The following is a 25,711-nucleotide window of genomic DNA, read 5'->3' as shown; positions in this document are numbered from 1 at the left end:
CATTTTGCCATTAATAAAAAGTTCATAGCATCTGATGGCTCTCAGTGCCTTTCAGTGGGGTCTTCCGCATAAATATAATCTTCTAAGACGGTTGCAATATGGATGACACTATGGCCATCATGATCGTTTATCAAAGGCTTTGACTGTCTATGTGGCTGACAAAATCTTCTTTAGATACTTGTGCAGGCAATATGTCCTCCGAGGTAATTACCATCTTTCAGGCTGGAATGAGGTGTCTTAGGTTAGAGCAATTGACTTACTTTTAGATGGAGGGAAGCTATTTAACCTGTTTCCCTGCTCTTTGTGAGTGGGACTCTGATACTCAAGATGGACTGCTTTTTAGAAACTGTGTTCTTCTAAATCTAGCCCTCTTTAAATTGGAGCCCAATGCTTTCAATGGTGCAGAGTACTTTCCCATTACACATCCTACTTGCTGTGGAGGCATATTCCCAGATACTTTCCTAGTGTGTAATTGCTGATGTCTGGTCCTCCGGTGTAATCGTCTCCCAGGGCGATTGGTCAAGTGGTGCCATTACATCACAAAGCTACAGCAGGATGTCTTCTGACATGAGGGCCAATCAGTTGCTTCTTCTAACTCTAGCCCTCTTTAAATAGGAGCCCAATGCTTTCAATGATGCAGAGTATATTCCCATTACACCTCCTACTTGCTGTGGAGTCATATTCCCAGATACTTACCTAGTGTGTAATTGCTGAGGTCTGGTACTCCGGTGTAATCGTGTCCCAGGGCGATTGATCAAGTGGTGCCATTACATCACAAAGCTACAGCAGGATGTCATCTGACATGAGGGCCAATCAGTTGCCTAGTACGCAATAGGATACATGTATCATGGTATAGAAAACGGAGCAATGTAGACGGGATGCCCAGCTGAAGACTAAGGTGGTGAGATAAAAGAACCTAGGCCATTATTTGAGACTTATACATTTGTTTGAAGGAGTGGTTGATAAGAACATTCTGGAATTCTCTAATGGTTAACTGATAGGGATGTGCTAAAATGAAGATGTTAGAATCTATTATTCATAGTTGTTATAATTCCCACGAACCATAGCATAAACCTTCCTCCCTTAACTTATCAGATCACTGAATTTCTATGGTGTACCATAACCTAAAATAATTCCTGTGAGAAGGGTACGCTATCTCTTGGCCGCCAAAGAGATCTTTCTATCTAAGTCCTCGTATAGGTGCTAGAGTTGTGTAGTGAGTACCAGCAAATGAGGCATAGGATTGAAAGCACTCAGCTAGGTTGAAATCTAAATTGAGATTATAATTTTTAGTGAGCTTTGGATTTTCACAATATTAGATATGCCATAGTACTAATAATTGACGCTTTATAAAAATATTTTTTTGGTAGTGTTGCATTTCTTTGGAAATATTCAAGTTCTAAAAATTGACTAACAGTGGACTTTTCCATCTGCAGATTATACTGAATGGCCAGCAGAGGCAGTGTTGCAGAGGAATATTTCTCCGCTTGCTGAGAAAAAAAAAAAGGAAAGCTCATTCCTCAGCCTTCTCCATGCCTCGATCAATATATATGGTAAGGCAAAATCTCATTTAATCATTTTGCCATTAATAAAAAGTTCATAGCATCTGATGGCTCTCAGTGCCTTTCAGTGGGGTCTTCCGCATAAATATAATCTTCTAAGACGGTTGCAATATGGATGACACTATGGCCATCATGATCGTTTATCAAAGGCTTTGACTGTCTATGTGGCTGACAAAATCTTCTTTAGATACTTGTGCAGGCAATATGTCCTCCGAGGTAATTACCATCTTTCAGGCTGGAATGAGGTGTCTTAGGTTAGAGCAATTGACTTACTTTTAGATGGAGGGAAGCTATTTAACCTGTTTCCCTGCTCTTTGTGAGTGGGACTCTGATACTCAAGATGGACTGCTTTTTAGAAACTGTGTTCTTCTAAATCTAGCCCTCTTTAAATTGGAGCCCAATGCTTTCAATGGTGCAGAGTACTTTCCCATTACACATCCTACTTGCTGTGGAGGCATATTCCCAGATACTTTCCTAGTGTGTAATTGCTGATGTCTGGTCCTCCGGTGTAATCGTCTCCCAGGGCGATTGGTCAAGTGGTGCCATTACATCACAAAGCTACAGCAGGATGTCTTCTGACATGAGGGCCAATCAGTTGCTTCTTCTAACTCTAGCCCTCTTTAAATAGGAGCCCAATGCTTTCAATGATGCAGAGTATATTCCCATTACACCTCCTACTTGCTGTGTAGTCATATTCCCAGATACTTACCTAGTGTGTAATTGCTGAGGTCTGGTACTCCGGTGTAATCGTGTCCCAGGGCGATTGATCAAGTGGTGCCATTACATCACAAAGCTACAGCAGGATGTCATCTGACATGAGGGCCAATCAGTTGCCTAGTACGCAATAGGATACATGTATCATGGTATAGAAAACGGAGCAATGTAGACGGGATGCCCAGCTGAAGACTAAGGTGGTGAGATAAAAGAACCTAGGCCATTATTTGAGACTTATACATTTGTTTGAAGGAGTGGTTGATAAGAACATTCTGGAATTCTCTAATGGTTAACTGATAGGGATGTGCTAAAATGAAGATGTTAGAATCTATTATTCATAGTTGTTATAATTCCCACGAACCATAGCATAAACCTTCCTCCCTTAACTTATCAGATCACTGAATTTCTATGGTGTACCATAACCTAAAATAATTCCTGTGAGAAGGGTACGCTATCTCTTGGCCACCAAAGAGATCTTTCTATCTAAGTCCTCATATAGGTGCTAGAGTTGTGTAGTGAGTACCAGCAAATGAGGCATAGGATTGAAAGAACTCAGCTAGGTTGAAATCTAAATTGAGATTATAATTTTTAGTGAGCTTTGGATTTTCACAATATTAGATATGCCATAGTACTAATAATTGACGCTTTATAAAAATATTTTTTTGGTAGTGTTGCATTTCTTTGGAAATATTCAAGTTCTAAAAATTGACTAACAGTGGACTTTTCCATCTGCAGATTATACTGAATGGCCAGCAGAGGCAGTGTTGCAGAGGAATATTTCTCCGCTTGCTGAGAAAAAAAAAAAGAAAGCTCATTCCTCAGCCTTCTCCATGCCTCGATCAATATATATGGTAAGGCAAAATCTCATTTAATCATTTTGCCATTAATAAAAAGTTCATAGCATCTGATGGCTCTCAGTGCCTTTTAGTGGGGTCTTCCGCATAAATATAATCTTCTAAGACGGTTGCAATATGGATGACACTATGGCCATCATGATCGTTTATCAAAGGCTTTGACTGTCTATGTGGCTGACAAAATCTTCTTTAGATACTTGTGCAGGCAATATGTCCTCCGAGGTAATTACCATCTTTCAGGCTGGAATGAGGTGTCTTAGGTTAGAGCAATTGACTTACTTTTAGATGGAGGGAAGCTATTTAACCTGTTTCCCTGCTCTCTGTGAGTGGGACTCTGATACTCAAGATGGACTGCTTTTTAGAAACTGTGTTCTTCTAAATCTAGCCCTCTTTAAATTGGAGCCCAATGCTTTCAATGGTGCAGAGTCCTTTCCCATTACACATCCTACTTGCTGTGGAGGCATATTCCCAGATACTTTCCTAGTGTGTAATTGCTGATGTCTGGTCCTCCGGTGTAATCGTCTCCCAGGGCGATTGGTCAAGTGGTGCCATTACATCACAAAGCTACAGCAGGATGTCTTCTGACATGAGGGCCAATCAGTTGCTTCTTCTAACTCTAGCCCTCTTTAAATAGGAGCCCAATGCTTTCAATGATGCAGATTATATTCCCATTACACCTCCTACTTGCTGTGGAGTCATATTCCCAGACACTTACCTAGTGTGTAATTGCTGAGGTCTGGTACTCCGGTGTAATCGTCTCCCAGGGCAATTAATCAAGTGGTGCCATTACATCACAAAGCTACAGCAGGATGTCATCTGACATGAGGGCCAATCAGTTGCCTAGTACGCAATAGGATACATGTATCATGGTATAGAAAACGGAGCAATGTAGACGGGATGCCCAGCTGAAGACTAAGGTGGTGAGATAAAAGAACCTAGGCCATTATTTGAGACTTATACATTTGTTTGAAGGAGTGGTTGATAAGAACATTCTGGAATTCTCTAATGGTTAACTGATAGGGATGTGCTAAAATGAAGATGTTAGAATCTATTATTCATAGTTGTTATAATTCCCACGAACCATAGAATAAACCTTCCTCCCTTAACTTATCAGATCACTGAATTTCTATGGTGTACCATAACCTAAAATAATTCCTGTGAGAAGGGTACGCTATCTCTTGGCCACCAAAGAGATCTTTCTATCTAAGTCCTCATATAGGTGCTAGAGTTGTGTAGTGAGTACCAGCAAATGAGGCATAGGATTGAAAGAACTCAGCTAGGTTGAAATCTAAATTGAGATTATAATTTTTAGTGAGCTTTGGATTTTCACAATATTAGATATGCCATAGTACTAATAATTGACGCTTTATAAAAATATTTTTTTGGTAGTGTTGCATTTCTTTGGAAATATTCAAGTTCTAAAAATTGACTAACAGTGGACTTTTCCATCTGCAGATTATACTGAATGGCCAGCAGAGGCAGTGTTGCAGAGGAATATTTCTCCGCTTGCTGAGAAAAAAAAAAAGAAAGCTCATTCCTCAGCCTTCTCCATGCCTCGATCAATATATATGGTAAGGCAAAATCTCATTTAATCATTTTGCCATTAATAAAAAGTTCATAGCATCTGATGGCTCTCAGTGCCTTTTAGTGGGGTCTTCCGCATAAATATAATCTTCTAAGACGGTTGCAATATGGATGACACTATGGCCATCATGATCGTTTATCAAAGGCTTTGACTGTCTATGTGGCTGACAAAATCTTCTTTAGATACTTGTGCAGGCAATATGTCCTCCGAGGTAATTACCATCTTTCAGGCTGGAATGAGGTGTCTTAGGTTAGAGCAATTGACTTACTTTTAGATGGAGGGAAGCTATTTAACCTGTTTTCCTGCTCTCTGTGAGTGGGACTCTGATACTCAAGATGGACTGCTTTTTAGAAACTGTGTTCTTCTAAATCTAGCCCTCTTTAAATTGGAGCCCAATGCTTTCAATGGTGCAGAGTACTTTCCCATTACACATCCTACTTGCTGTGGAGGCATATTCCCAGATACTTTCCTAGTGTGTAATTGCTGATGTCTGGTCCTCCGGTGTAATCGTCTCCCAGGGCGATTGGTCAAGTGGTGCCATTACATCACAAAGCTACAGCAGGATGTCTTCTGACATGAGGGCCAATCAGTTGCTTCTTCTAACTCTAGCCCTCTTTAAATAGGAGCCCAATGCTTTCAATGATGCAGAGTATATTCCCATTACACCTCCTACTTGCTGTGGAGTCATATTGCCAGATACTTACCTAGTGTGTAATTGCTGAGGTCTGGTCCTCCGGTGTAATCGTCTCCCAGGGCGATTGATCAAGTGGTGCCATTACATCACAAAGCTACAGCAGGATGTCATCTGACATGAGGGCCAATCAGTTGCCTAGTACGCAATAGGATACATGTATCATGGTATAGAAAACGGAGCAATGTAGACGGGATGCCCAGCTGAAGACTAAGGTGGTGAGATAAAAGAACCTAGGCCATTATTTGAGACTTATACATTTGTTTGAAGGAGTGGTTGATAACATTCTGGAATTCTCTAATGGTTAACTGATAGGGATGTGCTAAAATGAAGATGTTAGAATCTATTATTCATAGTTGTTATAATTCCCACGAACCATAGCATAAACCTTCCTCCCTTAATTTATCAGATCACTGAATTTCTATGGTGTACCATAACCTAAAATAATTCCTGTGAGAAGGGTACGCTATCTCTTGGCCGCCAAAGAGATCTTTCTATCTATGTCCTCATATAGGTGCTAGAGTTGTGTAGTGAGTACCAGCAAATGAGGCATAGGATTGAAAGCACTCAGCTAGGTTGAAATCTAAATTGAGATTATAATTTTTAGTGAGCTTTGGATTTTCACAATATTAGATATGCCATAGTACTAATAATTGACGCTTTATAAAAATATTTTTTTGGTAGTGTTGCATTTCTTTGGAAATATTCAAGTTCTAAAAATTGACTAACAGTGGACTTTTCCATCTGCAGATTATACTGAATGGCCAGCAGAGGCAGTGTTGCAGAGGAATATTTCTCCGCTTGCTGAGAAAAAAAAAAGAAAGCTCATTCCTCAGCCTTCTCCATGCCTTGATCAATATATATGGTAAGGCAAAATCTCATTTAATCATTTTGCCATTAATAAAAAGTTCATAGCATCTGATGGCTCTCAGTGCCTTTTAGTGGGGTCTTCCGCATAAATATAATCTTCTAAGACGGTTGCAATATGGATGACACTATGGCCATCATGATCGTTTATCAAAGGCTTTGACTGTCTATGTGGCTGACAAAATCTTCTTTAGATACTTGTGCAGGCAATATGTCCTCCGAGGTAATTACCATCTTTCAGGCTGGAATGAGGTGTCTTAGGTTAGAGCAATTGACTTACTTTTAGATGGAGGGAAGCTATTTAACCTGTTTGCCTGCTCTCTGTGAGTGGGACTCTGATACTCAAGATGGACTGCTTTTTAGAAACTGTGTTCTTCTAAATCTAGCCCTCTTTAAATTGGAGCCCAATGCTTTCAATGGTGCAGAGTCCTTTCCCATTACACATCCTACTTGCTGTGGAGGCATATTCCCAGATACTTTCCTAGTGTGTAATTGCTGATGTCTGGTCCTCCGGTGTAATCGTCTCCCAGGGTGATTGGTCAAGTGGTGCCATTACATCACAAAGCTACAGCAGGATGTCTTCTGACATGAGGGCCAATCAGTTGCTTCTTCTAACTCTAGCCCTCTTTAAATAGGAGCCCAATGCTTTCAATGATGCAGATTATATTCCCATTACACCTCCTACTTGCTGTGGAGTCATATTCCCAGACACTTACCTAGTGTGTAATTGCTGAGGTCTGGTACTCCGGTGTAATCGTCTCCCAGGGCAATTAATCAAGTGGTGCCATTACATCACAAAGCTACAGCAGGATGTCATCTGACATGAGGGCCAATCAGTTGCCTAGTACGCAATAGGATACATGTATCATGGTATAGAAAACGGAGCAATGTAGACGGGATGCCCAGCTGAAGACTAAGGTGGTGAGATAAAAGAACCTAGGCCATTATTTGAGACTTATACATTTGTTTGAAGGAGTGGTTGATAAGAACATTCTGGAATTCTCTAATGGTTAACTGATAGGGATGTGCTAAAATGAAGATGTTAGAATCTATTATTCATAGTTGTTATAATTCCCACGAACCATAGAATAAACCTTCCTCCCTTAACTTATCAGATCACTGAATTTCTATGGTGTACCATAACCTAAAATAATTCCTGTGAGAAGGGTACGCTATCTCTTGGCCACCAAAGAGATCTTTCTATCTAAGTCCTCATATAGGTGCTAGAGTTGTGTAGTGAGTACCAGCAAATGAGGCATAGGATTGAAAGAACTCAGCTAGGTTGAAATCTAAATTGAGATTATAATTTTTAGTGAGCTTTGGATTTTCACAATATTAGATATGCCATAGTACTAATAATTGACGCTTTATAAAAATATTTTTTTGGTAGTGTTGCATTTCTTTGGAAATATTCAAGTTCTAAAAATTGACTAACAGTGGACTTTTCCATCTGCAGATTATACTGAATGGCCAGCAGAGGCAGTGTTGCAGAGGAATATTTCTCCGCTTGCTGAGAAAAAAAAAAAGAAAGCTCATTCCTCAGCCTTCTCCATGCCTCGATCAATATATATGGTAAGGCAAAATCTCATTTAATCATTTTGCCATTAATAAAAAGTTCATAGCATCTGATGGCTCTCAGTGCCTTTTAGTGGGGTCTTCCGCATAAATATAATCTTCTAAGACGGTTGCAATATGGATGACACTATGGCCATCATGATCGTTTATCAAAGGCTTTGACTGTCTATGTGGCTGACAAAATCTTCTTTAGATACTTGTGCAGGCAATATGTCCTCCGAGGTAATTACCATCTTTCAGGCTGGAATGAGGTGTCTTAGGTTAGAGCAATTGACTTACTTTTAGATGGAGGGAAGCTATTTAACCTGTTTCCCTGCTCTCTGTGAGTGGGACTCTGATACTCAAGATGGACTGCTTTTTAGAAACTGTGTTCTTCTAAATCTAGCCCTCTTTAAATTGGAGCCCAATGCTTTCAATGGTGCAGAGTACTTTCCCATTACACATCCTACTTGCTGTGGAGGCATATTCCCAGATACTTTCCTAGTGTGTAATTGCTGATGTCTGGTCCTCCGGTGTAATCGTCTCCCAGGGCGATTGGTCAAGTGGTGCCATTACATCACAAAGCTACAGCAGGATGTCTTCTGACATGAGGGCCAATCAGTTGCTTCTTCTAACTCTAGCCCTCTTTAAATAGGAGCCCAATGCTTTCAATGATGCAGAGTATATTCCCATTACACCTCCTACTTGCTGTGGAGTCATATTACCAGATACTTACCTAGTGTGTAATTGCTGAGGTCTGGTCCTCCGGTGTAATCGTCTCCCAGGGCGATTGATCAAGTGGTGCCATTACATCACAAAGCTACAGCAGGATGTCATCTGACATGAGGGCCAATCAGTTGCCTAGTACGCAATAGGATACATGTATCATGGTATAGAAAACGGAGCAATGTAGACGGGATGCCCAGCTGAAGACTAAGGTGGTGAGATGGAAGGACCTAGGCCATTATTTGAGACTTATACATTTGTTTGAAGGAGTGGTTGATAAGAACATTCTGGAATTCTCTAATGGTTAACTGATAGGGATGTGCTAAAATGAAGATGTTAGAATCTATTATTCATAGTTGTTATAATTCCCACGAACCATAGAATAAACCTTCCTCCCTTAACTTATCAGATCACTGAATTTCTATGGTGTACCATAACCTAAAATAATTCCTGTGAGAAGGGTACGCTATCTCTTGGCCACCAAAGAGATCTTTCTATCTAAGTCCTCATATAGATGCTAGAGTTGTGTAGTGAGTACCAGCAAATGAGGCATAGGATTGAAAGAACTCAGCTAGGTTGAAATCTAAATTGAGATTATAATTTTTAGTGAGCTTTGGATTTTCACAATATTAGATATGCCATAGTACTAATAATTGACGCTTTATAAAAATATTTTTTTGGTAGTGTTGCATTTCTTTGGAAATATTCAAGTTCTAAAAATTGACTAACAGTGGACTTTTCCATCTGCAGATTATACTGAATGGCCAGCAGAGGCAGTGTTGCAGAGGAATATTTCTCCGCTTGCTGAAAAAAAAAAAAGAAAGCTCATTCCTCAGCCTTCTCCATGCCTCGATCAATATATATGGTAAGGCAAAATCTCATTTAATCATTTTGCCATTAATAAAAAGTTCATAGCATCTGATGGCTCTCAGTGCCTTTCAGTGGGGTCTTCTGCATAAATATAATCTTCTAAGACGGTTGCAATATGGATGACACTATGGCCATCATGATCGTTTATCAAAGGCTTTGACTGTCTATGTGGCTGACAAAATGTTCTTTAGATACTTGTGCAGGCAATATGTCCTCCGAGGTAATTACCATCTTTCAGGCTGGAATGAGGTGTCTTAAGTTAGAGCAATTGACTTACTTTTAGATGGAGGGAAGCTATTTAACCTGTTTCCCTGCTCTCTGTGAGTGGGACTCTGATACTCAAGATGGACTGCTTTTTAGAAACTGTGTTCTTCTAAATCCAGCCCTCTTTAAATTGGAGCCCAATGCTTTCAATGGTGCAGAGTACTTTCCCATTACACATCCTACTTGCTGTGGAGGCATATTCCCAGATACTTTCCTAGTGTGTAATTGCTGATGTCTGGTCCTCCGGTGTAATCGTCTCCCAGGGCGATTGGTCAAGTGGTGCCATTACATCACAAAGCTACAGCAGGATGTCTTCTGACATGAGGGCCAATCAGTTGCTTCTTCTAACTCTAGCCCTCTTTAAATAGGAGCCCAATGCTTTCAATGATGCAGAGTATATTCCCATTACACCTCCTACTTGCTGTGTAGTCATATTCCCAGATACTTACCTAGTGTGTAATTGCTGAGGTCTGGTACTCCGGTGTAATCGTCTCCCAGGGCGATTGATCAAGTGGTGCCATTACATCACAAAGCTACAGCAGGATGTCATCTGACATGAGGGCCAATCAGTTGCCTAGTACGCAATAGGATACATGTATCATGGTATAGAAAACGGAGCAATGTAGACGGGATGCCCAGCTGAAGACTAAGGTGGTGAGATAAAAGAACCTAGGCCATTATTTGAGACTTATACATTTGTTTGAAGGAGTGGTTGATAACATTCTGGAATTCTCTAATGGTTAACTGATAGGGATGTGCTAAAATGAAGATGTTAGAATCTATTATTCATAGTTGTTATAATTCCCACGAACCATAGCATAAACCTTCCTCCCTTAATTTATCAGATCACTGAATTTCTATGGTGTACCATAACCTAAAATAATTCCTGTGAGAAGGGTACGCTATCTCTTGGCCGCCAAAGAGATCTTTCTATCTATGTCCTCATATAGGTGCTAGAGTTGTGTAGTGAGTACCAGCAAATGAGGCATAGGATTGAAAGCACTCAGCTAGGTTGAAATCTAAATTGAGATTATAATTTTTAGTGAGCTTTGGATTTTCACAATATTAGATATGCCATAGTACTAATAATTGACGCTTTATAAAAATATTTTTTTGGTAGTGTTGCATTTCTTTGGAAATATTCAAGTTCTAAAAATTGACTAACAGTGGACTTTTCCATCTGCAGATTATACTGAATGGCCAGCAGAGGCAGTGTTGCAGAGGAATATTTCTCCGCTTGCTGAGAAAAAAAAAAGAAAGCTCATTCCTCAGCCTTCTCCATGCCTCGATCAATATATATGGTAAGGCAAAATCTCATTTAATCATTTTGCCATTAATAAAAAGTTCATAGCATCTGATGGCTCTCAGTGCCTTTTAGTGGGGTCTTCCGCATAAATATAATCTTCTAAGACGGTTGCAATATGGATGACACTATGGCCATCATGATCGTTTATCAAAGGCTTTGACTGTCTATGTGGCTGACAAAATCTTCTTTAGATACTTGTGCAGGCAATATGTCCTCCGAGGTAATTACCATCTTTCAGGCTGGAATGAGGTGTCTTAGGTTAGAGCAATTGACTTACTTTTAGATGGAGGGAAGCTATTTAACCTGTTTCCCTGCTCTCTGTGAGTGGGACTCTGATACTCAAGATGGACTGCTTTTTAGAAACTGTGTTCTTCTAAATCTAGCCCTCTTTAAATTGGAGCCCAATGCTTTCAATGGTGCAGAGTACTTTCCCATTACACATCCTACTTGCTGTGGAGGCATATTCCCAGATACTTTCCTAGTGTGTAATTGCTGATGTCTGGTCCTCCGGTGTAATCGTCTCCCAGGGCGATTGGTCAAGTGGTGCCATTACATCACAAAGCTACAGCAGGATGTCTTCTGACATGAGGGCCAATCAGTTGCTTCTTCTAACTCTAGCCCTCTTTAAATAGGAGCCCAATGCTTTCAATGATGCAGAGTATATTCCCATTACACCTCCTACTTGCTGTGGAGTCATATTCCCAGATACTTACCTAGTGTGTAATTGCTGAGGTCTGGTCCTCCGGTGTAATCGTCTCCCAGGGCGATTGATCAAGTGGTGCCATTACATCACAAAGCTACAGCAGGATGTCATCTGACATGAGGGCCAATCAGTTGCCTAGTACGCAATAGGATACATGTATCATGGTATAGAAAACGGAGCAATGTAGACGGGATGCCCAGCTGAAGACTAAGGTGGTGAGATGGAAGGACCTAGGCCATTATTTGAGACTTATACATTTGTTTGAAGGAGTGGTTGATAAGAACATTCTGGAATTCTCTAATGGTTAACTGATAGGGATGTACTAAAATGAAGATGTTAGAATCTATTATTCATAGTTGTTATAATTCCCACGAACCATAGCATAAACCTTCCTCCCTTAACTTATCAGATCACTGAATTTTTATGGTGTACCATAACCTAAAATAATTCCTGTGAGAAGGGTACGCTATCTCTTGGCCGCCAAAGAGATCTTTCTATCTAAGTCCTCATATAGGTGCTAGAGTTGTGTAGTGAGTACCAGCAAATGAGGCATAGGATTGAAAGAACTCAGCTAGGTTGAAATCTAAATTGAGATTATAATTATTAGTGAGCTTTGGATTTTCACAATATTAGATATGCCATAGTACTAATAATTGACGCTTTATAAAAATATTTTTTTGGTAGTGTTGCATTTCTTTGGAAATATTCAAGTTCTAAAAATTGACTAACAGTGGACTTTTCCATCTGCAGATTATACTGAATGGCCAGCAGAGGCAGTGTTGCAGAGGAATATTTCTCCGCTTGCTGAGAAAAAAAAAAAGAAAGCTCATTCCTCAGCCTTCTCCATGCCTCGATCAATATATATGGTAAGGCAAAATCTCATTTAATCATTTTGCCATTAATAAAAAGTTCATAGCATCTGATGGCTCTCAGTGCCTTTTAGTGGGGTCTTCCGCATAAATATAATCTTCTAAGACGGTTGCAATATGAATGACACTATGGCCATCATGATCGTTTATCAAAGGCTTTGACTGTCTATGTGGCTGACAAAATCTTCTTTAGATACTTGTGCAGGCAATATGTCCTCCGAGGTAATTACCATCTTTCAGGCTGGAATGAGGTGTCTTAGGTTAGAGCAATTGACTTACTTTTAGATGGAGGGAAGCTATTTAACCTGTTTCCCTGCTCTTTGTGAGTGGGACTCTGATACTCAAGATGGACTGCTTTTTAGAAACTGTGTTCTTCTAAATCTAGCCCTGTTTAAATTGGAGCCCAATGCTTTCAATGGTGCAGAGTACTTTCCCATTACACATCCTACTTGCTGTGGAGGCATATTCCCAGATACTTTCCTAGTGTGTAATTGCTGATGTCTGGTCCTCCGGTGTAATCGTCTCCCAGGGCGATTGGTCAAGTGGTGCAATTACATCACAAAGCTACAGCAGGATGTCTTCTGACATGAGGGCCAATCAGTTGCTTCTTCTAACTCTAGCCCTCTTTAAATAGGAGCCCAATGCTTTCAATGATGCAGAGTATATTCCCATTACACCTCCTACTTGCTGTGGAGTCATATTCCCAGATACTTACCTAGTGTGTAATTGCTGAGGTCTGGTCCTCCGGTGTAATCGTCTCCCAGGGTGATTGATCAAGTGCTGCCATTACATCACAAAGCTACAGCAGGATGTCATCTGACATGAGGGCCAATCAGTTGCCTAGTACGCAATAGGATACATGTATCATGGTATAGAAAACGGAGCAATGTAGACGGGATGCCCAGCTGAAGACTAAGGTGGTGAGATGGAAGGACCTAGGCCATTTGAATTTGAATTTTAAAATATTTGTAGAGCGCTCTTATACCGAAATCGGTTTCATGGCGCTAGAGGCAGAAGACCAGTGGGTACAGAGGAAAGGGTTATACGACTACAGATCTGGAGAACAAGAGGGTTTTCAAATGTCTGCGAAATTCCAGGTAGGAGGATGACGACCTAAGAGAAAAAGGAAGTGAGTTCCAGAAGGAAGGAGCCAGCACTGCAAATCTGGCCCCACCAGACTTCTGTTTCCTAAAACGAGGGACTGACAAAAGGGCCAAGTGAGTGGAACGGAGTTCTCGGGAAGGAAGGTAAGGGGAAATGGCTTCACACAGGAAAAGTGGGGCGGTCCCTGATCTAGCTTGGTAGGTGATACAACCAAGCTTAAAAAGGGCCCTCTCCCTCACTGGGAGCCAATGGAGTGACTGCAACAGAGGGGTCGTGTGGTTGAACCTGGGGAGTCCGTAGATCAGGCGAGCCGCCTGATTCTGAATTTGTTGGAGCCGGCGGAGCAGATAAGCCGGCGCACCATTGTAGATGACGTTCCCATAGTCAAGGCGCGAAAGCACCATGGCCATGAGGATGAGCTTGAGTGCAGCAGTTGAGAAGAAGCGGGCGACCTTTCGGATGATCCGCAGGGAAAGAAAACAAGCAGATACAACTGCATTGATCTGCGTATGAAGGGTAAGCATGGAATTGATGAAAATACCCAAGGTTTTAACCTTGGGAACAGGAATAGGGGGAGGGCCAAGGGCAGAGGGCCAGAAGGAAGGGGACCAGGGACTGCAACCACCCCCCGTCAGGACCAATTCGGTCTTGTCCGGATTCAGTTTGAGGTGGTTGCAGTTCATCCACCCTTGGATAAAAAGCATAACCTTCTGGAAATTAGAAGCTGAGGAAGGAGAAGAGGAAAGATTGAAAACAAGTTGGAGGTCGTCGGCGTAATTAAACACCGAGACCTCCATCTGCTGTAAAGAAAAAATGAGGGGTGAAATGTATAAATTGAAAAGCAAGGGGGACAGGGAAGAGCCTTGGGGGACTCCACAAGTCACCCTCCTAGGAGGAGCAGTGAAGTTGGCAAGATGGACAGCCTGTTCCCTGTCCGTCAAAAAGGAACGGAGCCAAGCATAGGCCGAGCCCCCAATGCCTGCCGCTTCGACACGGGTCAACAAGATGTCATGGTCCACCATGTCTAACGCGGCGGACAGATCTAACAGGACTAGGGCCTGTGGCCGGCCAATGTCGATGCCCTCTCTTAATTGATCCATCACCGACACAACTACCTTCTCGGTAGAGTGCAGCGGGCGAAAGCCCGCTTGGCGGGCGGCCAAGCAGCCTGTGGATTCCACAAAGGTACTCAGGGACCTGGTGATATGAGCCTCTGAGACCTTAGCGAGGTAGGGGAGAAGAGAGATCGGGCGGTAATTGGCGGGCGCAGAGGGGTCGATGCCAGGCTTTTTCAAAATGGGGATGATGACTGCTGATTTGTGGGCAAGGGGGACAATACCAGAGTTAAGGGAGTGATTGATAAAAGTAAGTGGTGGGGAATAGCAGTTAGAAAAAAACTCTTTTAGAGCAAAAGCAGGACCAATGTCCCGAGGGGAGCCTGATTTGATCCGAGCTAAAAGAGGGAGCAGAGAGTCTCGGGTGAGGGGAGGGAACTCAGTAAAGAAGGGGGGCGGGGAGGGTGGAGGAACAGCAGAAGGTACCATGGGTGGGGGAGGGATGTTGGCCCTAATGAGGGAAATCTTCTCAAAGAAAAAAGAATTAAGGGAGTTACAGAGTGTCTGGGACGGAGGGATTTTTGAGACCACCCTGTCAGAGGCCGCCAATTCATGAATAGTATTGAATATCTCCTTCGGTTGGTTTTCTGCTGCCAAGATTCTGCCAGAGAAGTACTCCGTTTTTGCTTTTAGAATGTCTCGTTTGTACTCTTTTAGGGACAGGCAGTAACTAGCCTTAAGGAGGGGGCAGTAGGTGCGCCGCCAGGCGCGTTCCGCTCTACGGGTCGCAATTTTTTTCCCCCTGAGGGCGGGAGTAAACCATCGGTTGGCCCCGTGGGCGCGTTTAACAGTCACTCTCTTAAGGGGGACGGTGGAATTACATGCCTTTAGCAGCCAGTTGTTAATGGCTGAGAGCTGGGAGGAAGGGGATAAATCGTTAAGCTCCGGGCTGGTAGCCTCCAAGGAGGAGCAAACCGCCGGGAGGGCCGCCTTATCCCACTTTCTGGCCCAGATGTTTTTGGGCAGAGGAGGTTTAGGTGGCCGTCCGAGGCTAGCTGTGAAAGAGATGAGGGAATGGTCAGACCAGGAACAAGGGGAAATGGTTGAAGGGCCCATGGGGATGTTAAGGGACCAAATTTGGTCAAGTTGATGACCTTTGATGTGGGTGGCCGAACTCAGCTGAGGGGAGAAGTTAAGGCTGGTGAGCAGAGCCGTAAACTCCTTAGATATTATATCTTCAGCTGGGTCATTCGGCCAGTAGTTTAAGTCTCCCAAAAGAAGAATGGCAGAGTTGTTTACCACAAGGGTGGCCAAAAGGTCCTCTAGAGCGGGTAGAAAACCGGGGGTAGACTGGGGCGGGCGATATATGAGAACACAGGTTATAGGGGTTCCAAAGGAAGTGGAACGGACAACTAAGCAGTCCACTGCAGGGATCACGGGGGACGGTAAGGTTTGAAAGAGGAAGTCTGCGCGGGTTATCAGTGCCACACCCCCCCCCGTCTTCCCTCCTGGGCGGTCCTTCCTAATGGCCCATTATTTGAGACTTATACATTTGTTTGAAGGAGTGGTTGATAAGAACATTCTGGAATTCTCTAATGGTTAACTGATAGGGATGTGCTAAAATGAAGATGTTAGAATCTATTATTCATAGTTGTTATAATTCCCACGAACCATAGCATAAACCTTCCTCCCTTAACTTATCAGATCACTGAATTTCTATGGTGTACCATAACCTAAAATAATTCCTGTGAGAAGGGTACGCTATCTCTTGGCCGCCAAAGAGATCTTTCTATCTAAGTCCTCATATAGGTGCTAGAGTTGTGTAGTGAGTACCAGCAAATGAGGCATAGGATTGAAAGCACTCAGCTAGGTTGAAATCTAAATTGAGATTATAATTTTTAGTGAGCTTTGGATTTTCACAATATTAGATATGCCATAGTACTAATAATTGACGCTTTATAAAAATATTTTTTTGGTAGTGTTGCATTTCTTTGGAAATATTCAAGTTCTACAAATTGACTAACAGTGGACTTTTCCATCTGCAGATTATACTGAATGGCCAGCAGAGGCAGTGTTGCAGAGGAATATTTCTCCGCTTGCTGAGAAAAAAAAAAAAAGGAAAGCTCATTCCTCAGCCTTCTCCATGCCTCGATCAATATATATGGTAAGGCAAAATCTCATTTAATCATTTTGCCATTAATAAAAAGTTCATAGCATCTGATGGCTCTCAGTGCCTTTCAGTGGGGTCTTCCGCATAAATATAATCTTCTAAGACGGTTGCAATATGGATGACACTATGGCCATCATGATCGTTTATCAAAGGCTTTGACTGTCTATGTGGCTGACAAAATCTTCTTTAGATACTTGTGCAGGCAATATGTCCTCCGAGGTAATTACCATCTTTCAGGCTGGAATGAGGTGTCTTAGGTTAGAGCAATTGAATTACTTTTAGATGGAGGGAAGCTATTTAACCTGTTTCCCTGCTCTTTGTGAGTGGGACTCTGATACTCAAGATGGACTGCTTTTTAGAAACTGTGTTCTTCTAAATCTAGCCCTCTTTAAATTGGAGCCCAATGCTTTCAATGGTGCAGAGTCCTTTCCCATTACACATCCTACTTGCTGTGGAGGCATATTCCCAGATACTTTCCTAGTGTGTAATTGCTGATGTCTGGTCCTCCGGTGTAATCGTCTCCCAGGGCGATTGGTCAAGTGGTGCCATTACATCACAAAGCTACAGCAGGATGTCTTCTGACATGAGGGCCAATCAGTTGCTTCTTCTAACTCTAGCCCTCTTTAAATAGGAGCCCAATGCTTTCAATGATGCAGAGTATTTTCCCATTACACCTCCTACTTGCTGTGGAGTCATATTCCCAGATACTTACCTAGTGTGTAATTGCTGAGGTCTGGTTCTCCGGTGTAATCGTCTCCCAGGGTGATTGATCAAGTGGTGCCATTACATCACAAAGCTACAGCAGGATGTCATCTGACATGAGGGCCAATCAGTTGCCTAGTACGCAATAGGATACATGTATCATGATATAGAAAACGGAGCAATGTAGACGGGATGCCCAGCTGAAGACTAAGGTGGTGAGATGAAAGAACCTAGGCCATTATTGGAGACTTATACATTTGTTTGAAGGAGTGGTTGATAAGAACATTCTGGAATTCTCTAATGGTTAACTGATAGGGATGTGCTAAAATGAAGATGTTAGAATCTATTATTCATAGTTGTTATAATTCCCACGAACCATAGCATAAACCTTCCTCCCTTAACTTATCAGATCACTGAATTTCTATCGTGTACCATAACCTAAAATAGTTCCTGTGAGAAGGGTACGCTATCTCTTGGCCGCCAAAGAGATCTTTCTATCTAAGTCCTCATATAGGTGCTAGAGTTGTGTAGCCAGCAAATGAGGCATAGGATTGAAAGCACTCAGCTAGGTTGAAATCTAAATTGAGATTATAATTTTTAGTGAGCTTTGGATTTTCACAATATTAGATATGCCATAGTACTAATAATTGACGCTTTATAAAAATATTTTTTTGGTAGTGTTGCATTTCTTTGGAAATATTCAAGTTCTAAAAATTGACTAACAGTGGACTTTTCCATCTGCAGATTATACTGAATGGCCAGCAGAGGCAGTGTTGCAGAGGAATATTTCTCCGCTTGCTGAAAAAAAAAAAAGAAAGCTCATTCCTCAGCCTTCTCCATGCCTCAATCAATATATATGGTAAGGCAAAATCTCATTTAATCATTTTGCCATTAATAAAAAGTTCATAGCATCTGATGGCTCTCAGTGCCTTTCAGTGGGGTCTTCCGCATAAATATAATCTTCTAAGACGGTTGCAATATGGATGACACTATGGCCATCATGATCGTTTATCAAAGGCTTTGACTGTCTATGTGGCTGACAAAATCTTCTTTAGATACTTGTGCAGGCAATATGTCCTCCGAGGTAATTACCATCTTTCAGGCTGGAATGAGGTGTCTTAGGTTAGAGCAATTGACTTACTTTTAGATGGAGGGAAGCTATTTAACCTGTTTCCCTGCTCTTTGTGAGTGGGACTCTGATACTCAAGATGGACTGCTTTTTAGAAACTGTGTTCTTCTAAATCTAGCCCTCTTTAAATTGGAGCCCAATGCTTTCAATGGTGCAGAGTACTTTCCCATTACACATCCTACTTGCTGTGGAGGCATATTCCCAGATACTTTCCTAGTGTGTAATTGCTGATGTCTGGTCCTCCGGTGTAATCGTCTCCCAGGCCGATTGGTCAAGTGGTGCCATTACATCACAAAGCTACAGCAGGATGTCTTCTGACTTGAGGGCCAATCAGTTGCTTCTTCTAACTCTAGCCCTCTTTAAATAAGAGCCCAATGCTTTCAATGATGCAGAGTATATTCCCATTACACCTCCTACTTGCTGTGGAGTCATATTCCCAGATACTTACCTAGTGTGTAATTGCTGAGGTCTGGTCCTCCGGTGTAATCGTCTCCCAGGGTGATTGATCAAGTGGTGCCATTACATCACAAAGCTACAGCAGGATGTCATCTGACATGAGGGCCAATCAGTTGCCTAGTACGCAATAGGATACATGTATCATGGTATAGAAAACGGAGCAATGTAGACGGGATGCCCAGCTGAAGACTAAGGTGGTGAGATGGAAGGACCTAGGCCATTATTTGAGACTTATACATTTGTTTGAAGGAGTGGTTGATAAGAACATTCTGGAATTCTCTAATGGTTAACTGATAGGGATGTGCTAAAATGAAGATGTTAGAATCTATTATTCATAGTTGTTATAATTCCCACGAACCATAGCATAAACCTTCCTCCCTTAACTTATCAGATCACTGAATTTCTATGGTGTACCATAACCTAAAATAATTCCTGTGAGAAGGGTACGCTATCTCTTGGCCGCCAAAGAGATCTTTCTATCTAAGTCCTCATATAGGTGCTAGAGTTGTGTAGTGAGTACCAGCAAATGAGGCATATGATTGAAAGCACTCAGCTAGGTTGAAATCTAAATTGAGATTATAATTTTTAGAGAGCTTTGGATTTTCACAATATTAGATATGCCATAGTACTAATAATTGACGCTTTATAAAAATATTTTTTTGGTAGTGTTGCATTTCTTTGGAAATATTCAAGTTCTAAAAATTGACTAACAGTGGACTTTTCCATCTGCAGATTATACTGAATGGCCAGCAGAGGCAGTGTTGCAGAGGAATATTTCTCCGCTTGCTTAGAAAAAAAAAAAGAAAGCTCATTCCTCAGCCTTCTCCATGCCTCGATCAATATATATGGTAAGGCAAAATCTCATTTAATCATTTTGCCATTAATAAAAAGTTCATAGCATCTGATGGCTCTCAGTGCCTTTTAGTGGGGTCTTCCGCATAAATATAATCTTCTAAGACGGTTGCAATATGGATGACACTATGGCCATCATGATCGTTTATCAAAGGCTTTGACTGTCTATGTGGCTGACAAAATCTTCTTTAGATACTTGTGCAGGCAATATGTCCTCCGAGGTAATTACCATCTTTCAGGCTGGAATGAGGTGTCTTAGGTTAGAGCAATTGACTTACTTTTAGATGGAGGGAAGCTATTTAACCTGTTTCCCTGCTCTTTGTGAGTGGGACTCTGATACTCAAGATGGACTGCTTTTTAGAAACTGTGTTCTTCTAAATCTAGCCCTGTTTAAATTGGAGCCCAATGCTTTCAATGGTGCAGAGTACTTTCCCATTACACATCCTACTTGCTGTGGAGGCATATTCCCAGATACTTTCCTAGTGTGTAATTGCTGATGTCTGGTCCTCCGGTGTAATCGTCTCCCAGGGCGATTGGTCAAGTGGTGCCATTACATCACAAAGCTACAGCAGGATGTCTTCTGACATGAGGGCCAATCAGTTGCTTCTTCTAACTCTAGCCCTCTTTAAATAGGAGCCCAATGCTTTCAATGATGCAGAGTATATTCCCATTACACCTCCTACTTGCTGTGGAGTCATATTCCCAGATACTTACCTAGTGTGTAATTGCTGAGGTCTGGTCCTCCGGTGTAATCGTCTCCCAGGGTGATTGATCAAGTGGTGCCATTACATCACAAAGCTACAGCAGGATGTCATCTGACATGAGGGCCAATCAGTTGCCTAGTACGCAATAGGATACATGTATCATGGTATAGAAAACGGAGCAATGTAGACGGGATGCCTAGCTGAAGACTAAGGTGGTGAGATGGAAGGACCTAGGCCATTATTTGAGACTTATACATTTGTTTGAAGGAGTGGTTGATAAGAACATTCTGGAATTCTCTAATGGTTAACTGATAGGGATGTGCTAAAATGAAGATGTTAGAATCTATTATTCATAGTTGTTATAATTCCCACGAACCATAGCATAAACCTTCCTCCCTTAACTTATCAGATCACTGAATTTCTATGGTGTACCATAACCTAAAATAATTCCTGTGAGAAGGGTACGCTATCTCTTGGCCGCCAAAGAGATCTTTCTATCTAAGTCCTCATATAGGTGCTAGAGTTGTGTAGTGAGTACCAGCAAATGAGGCATAGGATTGAAAGCACTCAGCTAGGTTGAAATCTAAATTGAGATTATAATTTTTTTGTTTTTTTTTTCCTTTCTTTTTTTAATTTGTTTTTATTGTTGCAGAGACATTTAACGTATGCATTGGTATTCCTTTCGACTGCGTGGCATCAACATTCAGCCGTCCGCAGCTATTTATGCAACTTTTCATATTAGCATTTTCCATTTTTACAACTTAACAACCAAACAGGGTCTAGACAAGTTCTTGTTTGCATAGAATTATGTAGTACTTTGCGAGAGTATAGGTCATCTTAGCCATTCCTGCAATTACATCTCTAAACTGAAATCAATCTCATTTCTGTTCTCGAGGCTCAGGCTACCCGTCTTATCCGGCGTCTCTACCCCAACCCCCCTTCCACCCTCTCACACTAACCCCTCTTCCTCCCCTTCGCTATCAGAATCGTCATCTTCAGGTAGTGGCTCACAGATTTCACCCCTATATACATTCCATGGCGACCATATTTTATTCCATTTTCGTGGGTTACGTCTCTGTTGGTAAACAGTCCTTTCCGTAATCATTAACATGTCCATGTTTCTACTCCATTGAGTCAGGGTCGGGGTATTACTCGCCCCCCAGTTCAGTGCTATGTCCCGTTTTGCCAACATCATCCCAATAATTACCCATCTCTTTCCATACTGTGTCAGGTCTGTCGGGTCCCATACATTCAGTAGGCTGACTCTGGGATCAGGTGTAAGCGAGGTGTGCAAGGTCTGGCCCATCGTGCGTGTAACCCTCCTCCAGTAATCTTGAATATATGGGCAGGCCCACAATGTATGGAACAGCGTACCCTCCCCCCCACAATTTCTCAGACAGTATGGGTGGTCCGCCCTCTGGATTCTATGTAGTGTCGTGCGGGTGTAATAGACCCTATGTAGAATTTTAAATTGTACCAGTCTAAAACGCGTAGATATACCCGCCTCCTTGGGCGACGCTAATGCTGCGTTCCAGTCTGTCTCGTCCATATCCCCAACCTCTTCCTCCCAGCGTTCCTTTAGTTTTACCAGTGGGTCCGGTAGGTTATTTAATAGTTTACGGTAGGTAAGTGAGGTAGCACTTGCTTCCATGTAGTCTGTCAGCAGCCGGTCCTCTAACGGAGCCGATTCTGGGACCTCAGTACCCGGCTCTAGCACCGATTGGAGTGCATGTCTGATTTGTATATATCTATATGTTTCGGTGACCTCCATCTCGTATTGTTCCCTCAGGGCCGCAAACGGGATTACCCCCTCCCCTGTCCACAAGTCTCCCACTGTAGAGATCCCAATGTCGTCCCACTGGTTAAACCCCTTGCTACTTCGTAGGTTACCCAGGCTCTTGGTGTCCCATAGCGGTGTGAGCTTGGTGATCACTCCTTCCCATGCCAGACGCCTTTGTGCTTTGTGCCATATAGCCACTGTGTGTTTGGTCGGGCCTCTCAAGTTTGGTAACAGACTTTTGTTATATAGCGGGGCTAGTAGGGTGTTCATGCCTAGTTGCCTCCTGTCAGCTATGTACGCGGGGTCATCCTGTGCTACGTGTATCCATTGGTTAATCACCTTAAGGTGTGCTGCCCAGTAGTACAGTTCAAGGTGTGGGAGCGCTATCCCCCCGCTATACCAATCCCTCACCATTTTCACCTGTGCGACCCTGGCCGGTTTCTCTCCCCATAGTAGGCCTGACACTTGCGCCGATACCTGCTTGAAAAACGACGGTGGAACCACTGCCGGTGTATTTTCTAGGACATATAAGAAGCGCGGCAGTGCCATCATCTTGAATAGCGCTGCCTTGCCTAGCAGAGTCAATGGTAGGGTCTTCCAGTGTCGCACGTCCGCTTTGAACCTATCCAGTAGTGGCTTAAGGTTCCGGTCTAGAAAAGTCGCATGGTCACGGGTGATTTGGATCCCCAGGTACTTGAAGGAGAGGGATTCGATCTGCAACGGGCAGTCTGCAGTCAGGGGCGGTGGGGTGCCGTGAAGCATGTATAGTACTGATTTCGACCAGTTAATTTTATACCCTGAGGCCGTGCCATGTCTCTCGCATAACGCCAACAGGACCGGTACTCCATGCTCGAGGTCAGTGATGTAGACTAGCATGTCGTCGGCGTATAGGGAGACTCTGTCTTCCCAGCCACCTCCCCATTGAATGCCCTTCAGCAGCCGTGTGGTTCTGATGACTGTCGCCAAGGGTTCCAATACTAAGGCGAATAGCAACGGGGAGAGTGGGCACCCCTGCCTCGTGCCCCTCGCTAGCGGAAACTCCCTCGAGATGTGACCGTTGGCCGTCACTCGTGCCACGGGTTTAGTGTACAGTAGCCTGACCCATGATATGAATTTTGTGCCGATACCCATGTGTGCCAGGACCGCAAAAAGATAGCTCCACTCTACCATGTCGAATGCCATCCTGGCATCCAAGGAGAGCACTGCCGCTGGTTCTTCCAGTAGTGGAGCGCGGGCCATCACTCCGTGAAGCCTTCGAAGGTTCAGCGCCGTACTCCGGTGCGGCATAAACCCCGACTGGTCTGGGTGTATCAGATGCGCCAGGTGTGGCAGCAATCTAGTGGCCAGCAGTTTCGCCAGAATTTTGCTCTCTGCGTTAAGGAGGGAAATCGGACGGTATGACCCACAGTCTTCCGGGGGTTTACCGGGTTTTGGTATAGCTATTACTGTGGCCGTACGCTGATCGGGCGGCAGTTGCCCGTTCTCCAAACACTCTTTGTACATTTGGAGTAGGGGCGTAGACAGCGTCTCCGCCATGGTCTTGTACCACTCAATCGGCACCCCGTTGGGGCCGAGCGCCTTCCCCGGGTGCAAGGCCGCAATGGCTGCCTGTATCTCCTCGGTTGTCAGGTCTGAGTCAAGCTCGTCCCGCTTGTCCTGTGGCAGAGTATTGGTAGGTACCTCTGTCAGAGACCTCTCCGCCATTTCTTGGGTGACCTCGAAGTCAGGGGAGTATACGGATTGAAAATAATCCGCCAGGACTTCCACTATTCGTGCCGGGCTGGTCTGTACCACTCCGTCTGGGTCTCTCAACCGCAGAATGGCCTTCTGCCCTCCCCTTTTTTTTTCTAGCCAGGCCAGCAGCTTTCCCGCCTTGTCGCCCAAGTCGTAGATCCTGTGTGTTACCGCTGCCATATAGTCTATCGCCCTGCGGCGCTCATGGTCTGCATGACGCTGCTGACACAGCCGGAGCACGTGGTGTGTATGCTCGGTTGGGTCTCTCTCATGCTCTTGTGTGTCCCTGTCCAGTTGTACCTCCAAGTCTACCAGTGCCTGACGTCGTGTGCGCTTATGGTGTGATATAGCGGAGACGGCCTGCCCTCGCAGAACTGTTTTGTAGGCTTCCCACAAAGTTGTATGTGAGCGCACTGATCCCGTATTCTCGGCAAAGTACGACCTGGTGCCCTTTTTTAATGTTTTGGCCACTGATGGTTCACGAAGGTAGCCTGGGTAGATAGGGTAAATGCGTTTGCGCGTATTTTCATGACTGGAAAGGGACAGTGTCAGTGGGGAGTGATCTGAGATCCCTCGTGGACGGATTTGGACGTCGGCTATAGTGAGGAGGCCCCCCCCCAGTGTGAGTAGGTAGTCTATTCTTGAGAGGCTGTCATGGACCGCTGAGTAATATGTGTATTGTCGGTCGTCGGGGTGGGACTGCCTCCATACATCTACCAACCCCTGTGCTTCCATGAAGTCATGCAATCGGGAGGGTCCCGGTGTTTGTGTGCGTACCGGGAAGCGGTCCATCGTGGTATGTGCCACGGCATTGAAGTCGCCCCCCATAACTAGGTCCCCTTCCGGAAGTTCCAGTAGGAATTTCCCCAACTCTGGTAGAGCAGTAGCATGCAGTGCCGGTGGGATATACACTGACACCACGTTGAGCGGTCTCCCCTCCCACTGCCCATGTATCGCTGCAAAGCGTCCCTGTGTGTCGACTTTATTGGATAGGGTTATGAATTTTGATGTCCGATGCATTAAGATCCCCGTGCCACGGGAACCCTTCGTAAATTCAGAGTGTACGACCATGCTGTATCCCTTCCTATCCAGGGCCCGTGTAGCTGTGCCTGTTAGATGTGTTTCCTGCAGTAGTATCAGAGCGGGATTAAGTCTTTTAATGCCTTGTAACACCAGCCCTCTCTTTATTTTGTCTCCCAGGCCCCTCACATTCCAGGACATAATATTCAACGGGATCGCCTGCCCCACAACATCACCTCCTCCCGCCATGTTTGGACAAGTAGTGAGCAGTTAAGCCGCGCCATGGTACCTCTACTCTACGCGCTTGCGCCCTGCGTTGTTCGTCCTGACCCTGAAACCAAACTAAAACCCCAACAACTACCCTACCCCCAACTCCCCCCCTCCCTGCCCTCTTGCTCAACGGACTATGAACTGCCCGCCCCCCAAACTCAGCAGAGTGC

Source organism: Lissotriton vulgaris, chromosome 2_1, assembly GCF_964263255.1.
Source record: "Lissotriton vulgaris chromosome 2_1, aLisVul1.2, whole genome shotgun sequence".
NCBI lineage: Eukaryota > Metazoa > Chordata > Amphibia > Caudata > Salamandridae > Lissotriton > Lissotriton vulgaris.
The sequence above is the reverse complement of the archived record's forward strand: the minus strand, read 5'-3'. Positions refer to the sequence as shown.